This window comes from Eriocheir sinensis, chromosome 25 (genome assembly GCF_024679095.1).
Source record: "Eriocheir sinensis breed Jianghai 21 chromosome 25, ASM2467909v1, whole genome shotgun sequence".
In the NCBI taxonomy this organism is placed as follows: domain Eukaryota; kingdom Metazoa; phylum Arthropoda; class Malacostraca; order Decapoda; family Varunidae; genus Eriocheir; species Eriocheir sinensis.
The window spans coordinates 19,155,697-19,172,243 of record NC_066533.1 but is presented as its reverse complement, the minus strand read 5'-3'; positions in this window follow the sequence as shown (position 1 = coordinate 19,172,243).

Below are 16,547 nucleotides of genomic sequence, written 5' to 3'. Positions count from 1 at the left end.
TTACAGAAGAAGGGTTAAACTACCACCAGGGTCATAGAACTACCCCTGGAAATGCCCGAAATTCCTACGAAAGCCTTGTCAAATTTATGTGCTATTTCCAAAGTCATAAAAAGATATCAGTCGGGTTCTAATGCGTGTGTTTTTAGCTTCGTGGTACAGAAGAAGGGTTAAACTACCACCGGGGTCATAGAGCTACCCCTGGAAATCCCCGAAACTCCTACGAAAGCCTTGTCAAATATGAGCTTAAGAATATGACCCTCAAACATTTCGGCCCCTAAGCACACACATCCGACAAGGTTTTCGTATAGGAATTTAGGGCATCTCCAAGGGACGGGACGGGACGGGACGGGATGGAGAGAGGAGCAAGTGTAAAGGGAGGAAAAAGAGGAGGAAGAGGAGGAGAAGGAGGAGGAGGAGGAGGAGGAGGAGTTAAGTGAAGTCAATAGCCCGTTTAAGACTCCCAAGTGTCACCTGTCGCCACCTTACCTAAGACGTTAATTAGGTCTCATTATACCTGCTCTCTCTCTCTCTCTCTCTCTCTCTCTCTCTCTCTCTCATCGGAGGGAAAAAAACAATAAAAAGGAAGAGAAAAAGAAGGAAAAAATAAAGAGGAAGCGAGAGAGAGAGAGAGAGAGAGAGAGAGAGAGAGAGAGAGAGAGAGAGAGAGAGAGAGAGAGAGAGAATATAAAGTTAGGTAACACGGGAAATAATTACGACATATACAACTGGAACATGATCGTACATAAAAGGTTTAGGCCATTCAGATAATTAAACACTTAAAATACTTACTAAACGACCTCACAGTTCCCCCTAACAGACAGACAGACAGACAGACAGACGGACAGACAAACAGACAGACAGACAGAGGTAAAATGTGGGTCGGTCTCGAACAGTCATCCCTTCCAACCCGCTCCTTTCCCTTCCCCTCCCTTCCTTTTCAATCGCTCCCCTTCCTTTCCCATCCCTTCCATTCCATTCCGATCCTTTGCCATCTCATCCCTTCCTTTCCCTTCCCTTCCCTTTCAATCACTCCCCTTCCTATTCCTTCCAATCCCTCCCCTTCCCATTCCTTCCAATCCCATCCCTTCCCTTCCCTTTCCATTGTTTCCCTTCCCTTCCCTTCCCATCCCATCTTTTCCTTTCAGTTCCCTTCTCATCCCTCCCCTTCCCATTTCTTCCAATCCCATCCCTTCCCTTCCCTTCCCATTCTTTCCCTTCCAATCCCTCCCCATCCAATCCCTTCCCTTCCCATCCTTTCCCATCCATTCCCATCTTTTCCCATTCCTTCCAATCCCTTCCCTTCTCTTCCCTTTCCTTCAGACACACAGACACAGATAAAAACACAGATAAATAGATAGATAGATACAGATAGACTGATAGATAGATAGATAAATAGATAGATAGATAAAAGTAAAAGTCTGCCTCATGAAAAAAAACAAGGCCAACTGCATATTAAATTTACGTAGAAATAAGACGTAAAAGGAAAAGGCCATAACGTAGAGAGCTTATGCAAAAACTGGAATGAATGTGTGTGTGTGTGTGTGTGTGTGTGTGTGTGTGTGTGTGGTGAGAGAGAGAGAGAGAGAGAGAGAGAGAGAGAGAGAGAGAGAGAGAGAGAGAGAGAGAGAGAATTACATAGAATTACATAGACAATCAGACCACACAGACCCCCTGGTCCAGACTAGGTGGCCTGAGAGAGAGAGAGAGAGAGAGAGAGAGAGAGAGAGAGAGAGAGAGAGAGAGAGAGAGAGATCTAATCTAGAGATGTTTCTCCAGCACCAAAATTGAGAGAATATTATCGTTCAAGTTTTCTATTTCCGGGTTAACACACACACACACACACACACACACACACACACACACACACACACACACACACACACGAATGGAATAATATTTTTCAGTCTGTTTCCTTATCTCTCTCTCTCTCTCTCTCTCTCTCTCTCTCTTTTACGGAAGTTGTGTGAGCCGTGAATACCGAGTGAGATTAGAGAGAGAGAGAGAGAGAGAGAAGTGGGGGGAAGGGAGGGAGAAAATTGGTGAGTCCGCAGATTTCTCTTCTATCTCAATCTCTCTCTCTCTCTCTCTCTCTCTCTCTCTCTCTCTCTCTGGATTATGAACTTATGACGAAAGAAAAATACGCTTCAAAGTATATAAAAAAAAGCTTTCCCTTAGAACTTTCGCTGCTCGACTTTCCTTCTACCTCGTCTAAGTTTTCGCGTTTCTCAAGATTGGAAGTTAATGAAAAATGAGGCGAACTTCTTAATCTTGCTCCTTCTTTCCTTTCTTTCTCGCCTTTCCTTCGTTTCTCATTCTTTCTTTTCTTTCCTTTTTTGTTTTTCCTTCTTTTTTTTCCCTTCTCTCATTCGCTTTCATATCGTGGTTATTTTTTTTCTACATTTTTTTCACTTGTTTTCATTCTTCTTCTTTTTCTTTTCCTTCTTTTTTCACATGTTTTTATCCTTCTTCTTTTTTCACATGTTTTCATCCTTCTTCTTCTTCTTCTTCTTCTTCTTCTTCCTTTCTTTCTTGTCTTTTATTGTATGCTGTCTAGTTAGTCTTCCATTTTCCTCCTCCTCCTCCTCCTCCACCTCTTCTTCTTTCCTTTCCTCCCTACTTCCTCCTTCTTCATCCCCCTGCCTCCCTTCCTTTACCTTCCTATTCCTCAAACTCCTTTTAATGTTTCCCTTTCCCTTCCCTTCACGTCACTTTCCTTCCCTTTCCCTTCCCTTCACGTCACTTTCCTTCCCTTTCCCTTCCCTTCACGTCACTTTCCTTCCCTTTCCCTTCCCTTCACGTCACTTTCCTTCCCTTTCCCTTCCCTTCACGTCACTTTCCTTCCCTTTCCCTCCCTTCAGAATCATCGACTCTTCCCTAACTCCTACCCACTAACCTATGCCCTTACCTCACACCCTCAATCACCTTTACCTTACCTACCCTTACCTGAGCCCTATTGCTCCCCATTTACCTTAGTCTCCCCTTACCAACAGCACATTTAAGTTTTTTTTTTGTTTTTTTTAACTTAAGTCGTCTACCCAATCCCCTCCCCACGTCTTCCTCTCATTAGTGCTTATATTATCTTCTTTATGTTCCGTTTAACTTACTTAATGGGTGTTATATGTGTATTTTAATGAGTGTTCTTAATCGTTTCTCGGTGGCGTTATCTGAGCAATGATTCGCGCTAATAGTCCGTCTTTAACTCTCTCTATCATATTTTCAATTAAATATTTTTGAGCTCAAGTAAACACACACACACATTTGGCAAGGGTTTCATATAAGAGTTTTTCCCTCCCACTCCCTTCTTTCATTCCTCTCTTCTTCCTTCCAAAACCCCCAATCAATGTCACCTTCTTTCTTTCCCTTCTCTTCTCTTCCTTCTCGTCTGTCTTTATCTTCCTTCCTATCTTCCTTTCTTCATTATTCCCTCATTTATTTATTTCGTTCTTCCTCCTTCTCTAGTTGTCAGGGGTAGTTTCATGACCCTGGTGGTAGTGTGACCCTTCCTCTGTACCATGACCATAAACAACACTCATTCGAACCCGACTGATCTCCTTTTCAGCCTTTAGAAATAGGTTGTTTTTTTCTTCTCTTTCTCTCTCCACATTATTTTCAATCTCTCCTATTTTCTCTTCACATTTTTTTCTTCCTTCTCTCTCTCTCTCTCTCTCTCTCTCTCTCTCTCTCTCTCTCTCTCTCTCTCTCTCTCTCTCTCTCTCTCTCTCTCTCTCTCTCTCTCTCTCTCTCTCTCTCTCTCCTCTCTCACTCTCACTCTCTCTCTTTCTCCCATTCCCTCCCTCTCCCTCTCTCTCACCTGCCCATTACCTGCCCAAAGGATGGACGCTCAGAGGGGAGGTTCAGGTAGCCAATCAAATTAAGTCACCTGAGCACACGCAGAGCACAGGTGTTGAGAAGAGCAGCTGGTGGTGGTGGTGGTGGTGGTGGTGGTGGTGGTGGTGGTGGCGGTGTGGTGGTGGTGGTGTTGGATTGTCTAAAGGTCTAGTTTGGTAATGTTTTTTTTTCTCTTCCTTCTTTTTTTTATTAATTTTCATCTCTCTCTCTCTCTCTCTCTCTCTCTCTCTCTCTCTCTCTCTCTCTCTCTCTCTCTCTCTCTCTCTCTCATAAAAATGTCTTCAGTACTGCACACGAGTTTATTTTTTGTCATAATCCAAGTTAATGTATTTCTCACCTTTCCTCCTCCTCCTCCTCCTCCTCCTCCTCCTCCTTCTCCTCCTCCTCTTCTTCTTCCTCCTCCTCCGAGCAACTGTATTCAAATAAAAGTGTATGTAATAAATCTCCTCTCTGCGGCATTCCTACACACACACACACACACACACACACACACACACACTGATATACGTTATGGCGGTAGTTATTGAGGGGTCGCGCGCGCACACACACACACACACACACACACACACACACACACACACACACACACACATGCTGGCGGTATTTAATGACAAACGACCTTCCTAATGTTGCTTATTCATTTTTTTCTTAATCTTTTTTTTTAACTGAGCGGTGCCGTTCATGGAAGGTCACGCAGAACACACACACACACACACACACACACACACACACACACACACACACACACACACACCAGATTAGACCAGACTCCATCAAGTTTCGAGCAATCGTCTCAAGAGGAGGAGGAGGAGGAGGAGGAGGAGGAGACAACGCCCTTCTCCTGATGAAGACAAGAAACCTCGTCTAGGCGGCGGAGATTACTGCGTTTGGAGGAGGAGGAGGAGGAGGAGGAGGAGGAGGAGGAGAAGGAGGAGGAGGAGGAGGAGACGAAAAGGAATTAGAATCGAGACCAGAGACATTAATTGAATAACCAGAGTAAGAGAGAGAGAGAGAGAGAGAGAGAGAGAATTTTTAAACCCACAAGAAAAAAAAGAAAAAAAAGAAAATCCGAAATAAGTCTTTGTACAATCTCCAATTTTTTCCTCTCATTTTCCTCTTACCTCCTCCTCCTCCTCCTCCTCCTCTCCCTACTATAAATAATACAACATAATGAGGGAACGGGAAATATGGGAGGAAGGGACGACAAAGAAAGAGGAGGAGGATTACGAGGAGGAGGAGGAGGAGGACGAGGAAGAGGAGGAGGAGGAGGAGGAGGAGACTAAACGACTGACCTAAATTATTAAAAAAGAATAAATGTGGTTCTTCCTCCCTTCTTCCTTCCTCCTTCCTCTTCCCTTTCTCCTCTTTTTCCTTCCTCTCTTCTCCCCTTCTCAATCCCTCATCAATATTACTTTCTCTCTCCCTCCCTCCTTTCCTTCCTCTCTTCTTTTCTCATCAATATTACCTTCTTTCCCTTCTCTCCTTCTTCCTCCTCTTCTATCTTTATCTTCCTATCTTCCTTTCTTCTTTTCTTTCTTCCTCCTTCTCTAGTTCCTCTTTATTCCCTCTTTCTCATCTCCTATTTCATTCCATCGTTTTTTATGCATTCTTCTACTTCCTTGATGTTCCTTTCTTCTTCTTCTTCTTCTTCTTTTTCTTCTTCTTCTTCTTCTTTCTTCTTTATTTGTCTTTTTCTCTTTTTTCCTGTTTCATCATTTTTTCTCTTTAATTATTTTTCTATTTGCTTTGCCATCTTTCTTTATCATATTTCGCTTCTTATTATCTTCTTCTACTCATTCTAAATCCCTTCCCTTCTTCTTCTTCTTCTTCTTCTTCTTCTTCTTCTTCTTCTTCCTTCACCATTTCTCTACGATTTCCCTTCTTTCCTAACTTTATTTTCCTTCTCATTCCTCCTTCTCCTCCTCTTCCTCCTTCCCTCCAGTCAGACTTTCATTCATCTCCCTCTCCTCTCCTCTCTCCCCTCCTCGTCCTTCTCACTCCTTCCATCCCTTTCCCAAAATAACTTCACATCAGATTTTCCGGGACAAGATTTTCCCCTTTAGATTTCTGCTCTCAGGTGGGGAGGTACAAAGGTGAGGGGAAGTGCATTAGTGTGTGTGTGGGGGGGGGGGAGTTGGAGGCAAAGGAGGAGGAGGAGGAGGAGGAAGACGAGGAGGAAGAGGAGGAGGATTGAAAAGTGAAGGAAAATGGCAAGTAACTCGATCTCAGAAGCTATCACAAGTAACCCAAGTATCCTAATGTATCATAGTGTATGTATCCTTATCCATGTATCCTAGTGTATCCTTCCCTATGTGTCCTTATCTAATACCTCAATACACACCTGCATGCACACCTGTCTCCTCCTCCTTCTCCTCTTCTTCCTCCTCCTTCTCCTCCTTTTCCTTTCTTGAACTTGACTTATGTTTTTACCTAGAAGAAATGACGTGAAAAAGTGTATGTATCCTTATCTATGTATCCTAGTGTATCCTTCCTTATGTATCCTTATCTATGTATCCTAGTGTATCCTTCCCTATGTATCCTTATCTAATACCTCAATAGGAGCCGCCAAGGACGTAGCGTGAGGCTGCAGAAATCCAGAGAGCTCAACTTTATGCGAATCCCGCGGCCCCGCACTCCCTAGGCACCTCTTTGGGCCTAAGTCATGAACGATGAGGAGGTGAGCGGACGAGAGCCTTGCCAGAAGTCTTATGTTTGGGGTAGGTCCTGGGTCGCCTATAGATCGTGCTATGCTTCTTTTCTCATCAATATTTTTTTTTATTTTTACGTCTCCTACGGTAGGCTTACTTGAGGTGCCTGGTTGGTATTCGGCCCCAGCCCGTTATGGCGCAGGCAAGTGTTTATAGTGGCGCCATCTTCTCGTACCTACTATCCCTCCCATCTTTATTCTTCTTCCTATCTTCCTTTCTTCTTTTCCTGTTTCCTCCTTCTCTAGTTTCTCTTTATTTCCTCTTTTTCATCTCCTTATCTTTCCAACGTTATTTATGCCTTCTTCTTCTTCCTTTATGTTCCTTCTCCTCTTCTTTCTTCTGTATCTCTCTTTTTCTCTTTGTCCTGTTTCATGTTTTTTCTCTTTAATTATTTTTTCTATTTGCTTTGCCATCCTTTTTCATGTGTCGCTTCTTATACCGGTGAGCTGCGTAACTTAACCCATCTTCTTAACCCTTCACTCCAAACTCCCATCTTCACAGCCTACATCCTTACCCTTAACACCACCCCCACCCATCTTCACAGCCTCACCCTCAACACGATCTCACATCCATCTTCACAGCCTAACCTAACCTAACCTAACCTAACTTTTAACCCATCTTCCTCTACCAGTCTACCTGATATACCCACCCATCTTCACGCCCTACATCCTTACCCTTAACACCACCCCCACCCATCTTCACAGCCTCACCCTCAACACGATCTCACACCCATCTTCACAGCCTAACCTAACCTAACCTAACCTAACTTTTAACCCATCTTCCTCTACCAGTCAACCTGATATACCCACCCATCTACACGCCCTACAGCCTTACCCTTAACACCACCCGCCTATCTTCACGCCTCCCCCTTGACAGAGACCTCTAATAGGCTCGTCAATGGAAGGGTCAGTGGCCGAAGCGCAAGAGGGAAGGAGGAGAGGTGTCCGCCAGGTGTACTACTCGTTTACTGCAGCTGCCTTGAATACACTGACCGCCGCGTCCTGTCGTGTGCCCCAGCGTGCGTCCTCTCACCCCTCTCACCCACCACCTGCCGCTCGCTGGGCCACGGCTTAAGGGGCTATTACACTGGGCAAATTTTCCGTGGATCTTCAGTCAAACCACTATTTTCGATGGCGTGGTTCTCCTATTTCCGTGGTTTTCTGACGTGTCCACGATCTTCCAAAGCTACGGTAGATTTCACCGAAGGACGACGGTATTACTCACCATCATCAGCAGCAGCAATAGCAAGAAACAAATGAGAACCACGCTAGCGGACATCGTGGTTTGACTGAAGATCCACGGAAAGTTTGCCCAGTGTAATAGCCCCTTAATTACCTGGGCTCCGAGCGACACCTGAACTAGAAGTGTCACTCGTTCATGGTCACACGTTCATCCTTTTTACTGTGATACTCTGAGGTAACAACAGTCTTCCGTCTACTGGATCTTCACTGTCAGACTAATATTTTAATTTCTGCCTCTGAACCAAAGTTACAGGCGTGTTCCCTGACGCTCTCGACTCTCGCAACAGATATTTTCCAAGGCCACAAAGGAGATGAGTCGGGTTCTGGTTAGTTCGTTCGATATTTATAATTTTCCCGCCAATTACACAATCCTTTGCCTTTCCTTCTAATCCAATCACACTATTCACACTAACATTTGCCTTACCTTAGATACAAGTATTTATTTTTCCTTCCTCCAATTTCGCTCCTTCATTCATAAGAACATAAGAACATAAGAACGTAGGAGTCTGCAAGAGGCCAGTAGGTCTGTACAAGGCAGCTCCTTTGAACCTAAGCTCCCATGAATCTAAAACCCCACCTAATACCACTGTCCATGAATTTATCTAATCTATTTTTTAATGTAACAATTGTATTGGCACTCACCACATGACTGCTCAGCCTGTTCCACTCATCTACCACTCTGTTAGTAAACCAATTTTTGCCAATGTCCCTGTTGAATCTGAATTTATCCAGTTTAAACCCATTACTACGTGTCCTACCCGGTTCTCTTACCAACAGAACCTTATGTCATCGATCCCTTAAGACATACCACAAGACTCACTCCCTTGCATATCCCTTACTTACATGTGTCAAATCCCTTTCATTCCGTTCCTTCCCTCCACTCCCTCCTCGTAAGACATACCACACGACTCACTCCCTTGCATATCCCTTACTTGCATATGTGTCAAATCCCTTTCATTTCGTTCCTTCCCTCCACTCCCTCCTCGTAAGACATACCACACGACTCACTCCCTTGCATATCCCTTACTTGCATATGTGTCAAATCCCTTTCATTTCGTTCCTTCCTTCCACTCCCTCCTCGTAAGACATAACACACGACTCACTCCCTTGCATATCCCTTACTTACATATGTTTCAAATCCCTTTCATTTCGTTCCTTCCTTCCACTCCCTCCTCGTAAAACATAACACACGACTCACTCCCTTGCATATTCCTTCCCCCCTTCACGTCATCCTTCGCTGGTAATGAATGATGATGGTGAGGAAGGAGAGGAGCAATAGAGATACAAGTTAAGGCTAAAACTATATCGATGTTTCACGCTTCTTAATAACACTACGTCTTCCTCAAATGCGCACCTCGGTTATCACTGCACTGTACACTTAAATGGAAGGTAAGGTAAGGAGGAGGAGAAGGAGGGGGAAGATGAGATGGAGGAGGAGGAGGAGGAGGAGGAGTGTGGGTGAGTGGGTGGAGGGATGAGGAGGAAGGAAGTTGAAACGTAATATGATAATTGCTGTTTGGGAAAGAAAATGGAAGAGAGAAAAAAATGGTGAATTGAGATGAAAAGGAAAATATGACGATGGAAATAATGATGATGATGATGATGATGATGGTGGTGATGGTTAGTATGCAAGGTAGAGGAGGAAGAATCAAGCCCTCAAGGTGGTGGTGGTGGTGGTGGTGGTGGTGCAAACGGTGATGAAAGGTGAAAGGACAAGACACAGGTGCGGGACAGGTATGTTAATTAGAACACACCTGCATGCACACCTGTCTCCTCCTCCTCCTCCTCCTCCTCCTCCTCCTCCACCTCCTCCTTTCATGAACTTGACTGATTTTTTTTACTTAGAAGAAATGACGTAAAAAGTGAAAGTAAATGAGAGAGAGAGAGAGAGAGAGAGAGAGAGAGAGAGAGAGAGAGAGAGAGAGAGAGAGAGAGAGAGAGAGAGAGAGAGAGAGAGAGAGAGAGAGAGAGAGAGCAATTTACCTGTCCTAATTAAAATTTCAGCAGGTAAACGCTATCCGCTAAACACACACAATAATAATAGTAATAATAATAATAATAATAATAATAATAATAATAATAATAATAATAATAATAATAATAATAATAATAATAATAATAATAATGGAGGAAAGGAAGGGAAGTGGAGGGTAAGAGCAGACAAGGATGAGAGAGGAGAGAGGAGGAGAAATGGAGGAGGAAAAAAAAGAATGGAGAGAAAAAGAAGGCAAGAAAAGAGACTAAAACATATTGAAGAAAAGGAAAGAAACAAAATCCCATCTCGTATTTACCTTGAGTCGCTCTTGAAGTTCTTGAAGTGGTGTTGGATCCCCCTTCCGATATCCTACGCTTGGGATCCTGCGGAGTGAAGGATACGGGGGATTAGGATCAGGCAAGGATATGAGTGAGATGCAAATGTGAAAAGGAGGAAGAATAGACAGATGAATGGATCCCCCTTCCGATATCCTACGCTTGGGATCCTGCGAAGTGAAGGATACGGGGGATTAGGATCAGACTAGGATATGAGTGAGATGCAAGAGTAAAGGAGGAAGAATAGACAGATGAATGGATCCCCCTTCCGATATCCTACGCTTGGGATCCTGCAAAGAGAAGGATACGGAGGATTAGGATCAGGCAAGGATATGAGTGAGATGCAAGAGTAAAGGAGGAAGAATAGACAGATGAATGGATCCCCCTTCCGATATCCTACGCTTGGGATCCTGTGAAGTGAAGGATACGGAGGATTAGGATCAGACAAGGATGTGAGTGGGATGCAACTGTAAGAAGGAGGAAGAATAGACAGATGAACAGATGAATAAATCCCTTTTCCGATGTCCTACGCTTGGAGTCCTGCGAAGAGGATACGGATGGATAATACAACAAGACCCATTTCATTCATTCATTTTTTATTCATATTATTTTTTTAAGTAAGAGAAACAGCAAAGCACAAGGGGACAAAAAAATAAAGGAGAAAAATATGTATAAAAAATGTCTGAAAAATATCTTGATTCATGTCACCAATAAAAAAAAAAGGAAAAAGGAAAATAGATAAAAGAGAATGAATGCAGTTTTTGAACCCACATTAACCTTGACCCTAAAAATATATTGATTCATGTCACCAATAAAAAAAGGAAAAAGGAAAATAGATAAAAGAGAATGAATGCAGTTTTTGAACCCACATTGACCTTGACCCAAAAAATATCTTGATTCATGTCACCAATAAAAAAAGGAAAAAGGAAAATAGATAAAAGAGAATGAATGCAGTTTTTGAACCCACATTAACCTCGACCCAAAAAATTATCCGCCTTTCTCAATAATACGAAAAAAAAAGAAATTAAAATAAACCCCAAAAATTAAAATTAAAAAAAAAAGACTAGAAAAATGTTACTATACCAATCATCTTGTTCCTCCTCCTCCTCCTCCTCCTCCTCCTCCTCCTCCTCTGCATGTATTGACGGAAAGGGAAAGTGGAGGGAAAGAGATGGAAAGGAAGAGAAGGGAAAAAAGGAGGAAAAGCAGGAAGAGGAATGAGAATGGGAGAGGAAAAGAGAAGAGGAGAGAAAGGGAAAGGACGAAAGGAAGGAGGAGAAGAGGAGGAGGAGGAGGAGAAGGGTGAAGGGAGGAAAGGAAGAGGGGGAAGGGAAAGAGCAGAGCGGGAGGAGGAGGAGGAGGAGGAGGAGGAGGCAGGTGTGCGTGTTCCGGTTAGGGGAGATGGCGCGTGGCTGCTCCTCCTCCTCCTCCTCCTCCTCCTCCTCCTCCTTCCCCCTTCCTGCAATCTCCCTATAACCCCCCTCCCCTTCTTTCCCCCTCCTCCTCCTCCTCCTCCTCTAACTCCACACACACACACACACACACACACACACACACACATGAGAGTAAAAATCTGAGTAACAACGGTCATTCCATTAGAGGAGGAGGAGGAGGAGGAGGAGGAGGAGGAGGAGGAGGAGGAGGAGGTCAGCATATCCCTTACTTGCAGACTCTTTGGACTTCCTCATCCTCCCTTATGCTCTCTCTCTCTCTCTCTCTCTCTCTCTCTCTCTCTCTTCTGAATTATACTTGAGAGAGAGAGAGAGAGAGAGAGAGAGAGAGAGAGAGAGAGAGAGAGAGAGAGAGAGAGAGAGAGAGAGAGAGAGAGAGAGAATGAATGAAAACACACACACACACACACACACACACACACACACACACACACACACACACACACACACCCTTCCCCTCACACACCAGACTAACCAACAGGAAGTAAACAGGAATAGTACACAAAAGATAGCACTTCCTGACATCCTGCTGACCTCTGTATACTGACTCTTGACGCTGACCACCACACGACACAACACAGGACAGGGGGAATTTAATTAACACAGGGGCGAGATCGGGCAGGTGTGGCTTGGAAGGGAAGGGAAGGGAAGGGAAGGGAAGGGAAGGAATGGGAAGGGAAAGGAAGGGAAGGGAAGGGAGTGAGGGAAAGGAAAAAAGAGATAGAGGATAAAAAAAGGAAGCGGAGGAAGAAATAGAGGAAGGGAAAGGAAGGGAAAGGAGGGAGGGAGGGAGGAAAAAAAGGGAAACAAAGGTAAGGAATAGAAAGAAGAGAGAAAACGAGAAGGAGAAAAAAATGAAGGAATGAAAGGAAAGGAACTGAAAAGAAGGAAGGGAGGAATAAGGAAGGGAGGGAAGGAGAAAAGAAAATGGAGGGTGTGGGATAAAAAGAAAAGGGAAGAAAGAAGAAAGAAAAAAAGAGGTACAAGAAAAATGAAAGAAATGAGAGAAATGAAACGGAGGAAGGAAGGAAGGAAGGAAGGAAGGAAGGAAGGAAGAAGAGGAATGGGGAAGGGAGGAAAGGAAAGGGAGGAAAGGAAAGAAAGCTGAAGGTAAGGAAGAAAGGAAAAGAGGGAGGAAGAGAGGGAGAACGGAGAGAAACAGGAGGTAAGGGAGAGAAAAATGCATGAACGGAGAGAAATGGAGGAAGAAACGGAGAATGAGGGAGGGAAAGCATGTGAGAGAGGGAGAGAAAGAGGGAAAGGGAGGAAAAAGGTGCGCAATGGAGGGAGGAAAAGGGAGGGAAAGGGAGATAATGTTATGTTTGTGCGTACGTGTGTTTCCCTGCATGTCGCCGCCAGCATAATTTGGTGCAATATTTTGATGTTTATGAGTCACGTGATTTTTTTTTGTTCTTGTTGTTGTTTTTGTTTATCCGGTGTGATTCTCTCTCTCTCTCTCTCTCTCTCTCTCTCTCTCTCTCTCTCTCTATCTTAATTAATTTGTGTTTTTCTTGAGTTATTATTTGAGAGAGAGAGAGAGAGCGAGAGAGAGAGAGAGAGAGAGAGAGAGAGAGAGAGAGAATGCGACAAAGGCCAAATAGGCTTACCACAAAATGAATTGATCGATTTAGCAGGTGGTGACCTCGTGCCCCTGACATGCTCCGTTGGCGAGAGAGAGAGAGAGAGAGAGAGAGAGAGAGAGAGAGAGAGAGAGAGACCAACATTCCTCTTATTTTAATGGTGAGTTGTCTCTAAAATCAAATTACATATAGAAAAAAATATATAAAATGAATTACACACACACACACACACACACACACACACACACACACACACACACACACACACACCATCACCACCACCACTAACAACAACAACAACAACAACAACAAAAACAACAACAACAACATGCTAATCCACTAAAGACTTTATATATAGAAATGAATGGATCAAAGAAGACCACCACTACACACACACACACACACACACACACACACACACACACACACACACACACACACACAGGCACACACACATACGCACACGTACAAAGTCGCTAAACCTTTTTGATTAATTAAAAATAGCTGGACGTGGGCAGAAGATTGAGGCTGAGCGAATGAGGAGCTTCCATTATGGGCACACCTACTATTTTTGCTCCTTTTGATCAGGTGGGATGAGCGTTTAACTTTCCCTATAAATAGAAGCAAAAGGAAAGGTTAAAATCATTCCTTCTTATCCTGTGGCAAGAGAGAGAGAGAGAGAGAGAGAGAGAGAGAGAGAGAGAGAGAGATTGAGTGGTCACCGACAACACACACAATACCAAAATAACAAAACTCACTCCAAAATACTTTCAATCCGTCTATCGACCTAACACGGCCAGGCCTCACCAGGTATACAAAAGGCCCGGCCAGGCTGCTAACACACGTAATGGGCGCGTAGGAAGCGTCAATACCCCGGCGGAGAGGTGGGCAAACACGACACACAAAGCCACGTATTGAATAGCAGTAATCATCACGCTACACTCCACTCTCTCTCTCTCTCTCTCTCTGTCCTATTTGCTTGAGTTATGCAAGGGAAGAAAACGAAGGGAGGAAAGAAAACGCGAACTGCTAGTAGGAGCCCCAGCACACCTATTTGACAAGGCTTTCGTGAGTTCTGTGCATTTCCAGAAGTAGTTTTGTGACCCTGGTGGTGGTCTGACCCTTCCTCTGTAGCACGACCCTAAAACAAACACTCATTAGAACCCGATTGATCCCCTCTTTGACCTTTGGAAATAGCTGTCTTGAGGAGGTAGAGGCACAACTATTTGACAAGGCTTTCGTAGGGGTTCAGCGCATTTCCAGGGGTAGTTTTGTGACCCTGGTGGTGGTCTGACCCTTCCTCTGTAGCACGATCCTAAAACAAACACTCATTAGAACCCGATTGATCCCCTCTTTGACCTTTGGAAATAGCTGACTTGAGGGATGGAAGCACAACTATTTGACAAGGCTTTCGTAGGGGTTCAGCGCATTTCCAGGGGTAGTTTTGTGTGCCTGGTGGTAGTCAAAATCTAAACACGTTAGGTCAGGCGGGACGAGACCGCGCGCGCAGGTGACAGGTGGTGATGACGTCACGTGTGGGCCAAGGAGGGCGTCGGCCGGAGCCGCTCCTACTCTGTCTTTCGCAATATTTAGGGTGTGGACTTAATCCCATAATCTAAATCCCCTCCGAATATAGTTCTGGCCTTCAGTCTGCCTCTGTGCCTTGCATAGGGCACATGTCCCGAGGAGTGTAAATATTATTAATAACGATGCCAAATCAGTGTGCGGTATTTGGCTGTTGCAATAAAAAAGGTAAAGGGGGCAAGAATAACTTACGATGTTTCCGATTCCCAAGAGACGAGAAACTGAGACAGGTGTGGGTAAATGTGTGCCGTAGGAGAGATTCAATCAATGCTAAAAATGCTGTTGTATGTTCTAAGCACTTTACCAGTGACAGTTACATGGATGATATGAAAAGTCGGTTACTTGGTGTTGAAAGTCCTCGGAATAAACGACTTCTGAAGAAAGAAGCTGTACCATCACTCTTCCTCCCAAATGGTAAGTGTTGCTTAACTATTTGTTATGTATATTAGTAGTGATGTTAAATAAATGACCAAGATATATGTAGGCAGTATTCGGTCCTTGAATTCTCATGAAAAATGAGGATTGTACATATCATGATGCATGCAGCTCTTATATGACACCCTATGTTATATGTAGGTTTTATGTGTATCCCCACAATGTATCTAGATTTTATATGAGTCTCTGTATGCATCAATGATGTATGCGATTCTCCACGGTGTAAACACGCATGGAGTTAGATACGGAAGCGGTGGGCGATGAAGTGTCTGTGGACTTGCATGAAAACCAAGAAAATATGGAAAATGTGAATGTATTGGAGTCAGCTAGTACAGTCATAGAAGAACAGTCTCTACAGTATATTGGCGGCTACATTGTGAAAAAGTTTTCAATGAAATACCCAAATCTAGGACATGTGGCAGAGAACTGTGGGTCGCCAACTAACTCATGGACTGAAATGATCAGTAGAGGTCATTTATATATGCCTTCTGATAGCTTTTCTTCCCAGTTAAGTACTATGAGGGCAGTATTTAAAGCCGTTCATGGTGAAGAGCTGAGGGCAGGCACTGAGTGTGTACAAACTCTTACTGCAGAAATGGAACGTGCAGGAGTACATGTGTCATCTGAAGTCATTGCATTTTTTGCTAGAATATCTATCTTCTTTAGGATGAGGCACCTGAATAAAATGATCAAACAGAACAAACAGAAGAGACAGAATGCACTTATTCGCGATGAATGTAGGGGAATGGCAAGGAAGAAAATGAAAATGATAACATAGGCTACATATGCTGTAAATATATACATATGCTGTAAATAATATTTTATGTTCATGTAAATAACTGTTAAGTAGCAATAAAGACACCTGCAGTACGAAGACTTTACCCCTTACTCGACCTTTCCAAAACGCCTACTGAAGGACTCACATCCCCAATTGAGTAAAATTTAATAAATATTTAGGATAAGTAAAGAAAAAACAGAGAGAATATTGTTTAAAGAACTCAAAACCCAGCTGAAAACTGCAGCAGAATCCAGCCGCTGGCCCACGCGTGACGTCACTGCGCGGACCAGGCTGACATTAGCCACCAGGCCGCCCGACCTAACGTGTTTAGATTTTGGTGGTAGTCTGACCCTTCTGTACCACGATCCTAAAAACACTCATTAGAACCCGATTGATCCCCTCTTTGACCTTTGGAAATAGCTGACTTGAGGGATGGAAGCACAACTATTTGACAAGGCTTTCGTAGGAGTTCAGCGCATTTCCAGGGGTAGTTTTGTGAGCCTGGTGGTAGTCTGACCCTTCTGTACCACGATCCTAAAAACACTCATTAGAACCCGAATGACTCCCTGTGACCTTTGCAAATAGATTATGTGAGGGAGGGAAACGTATGA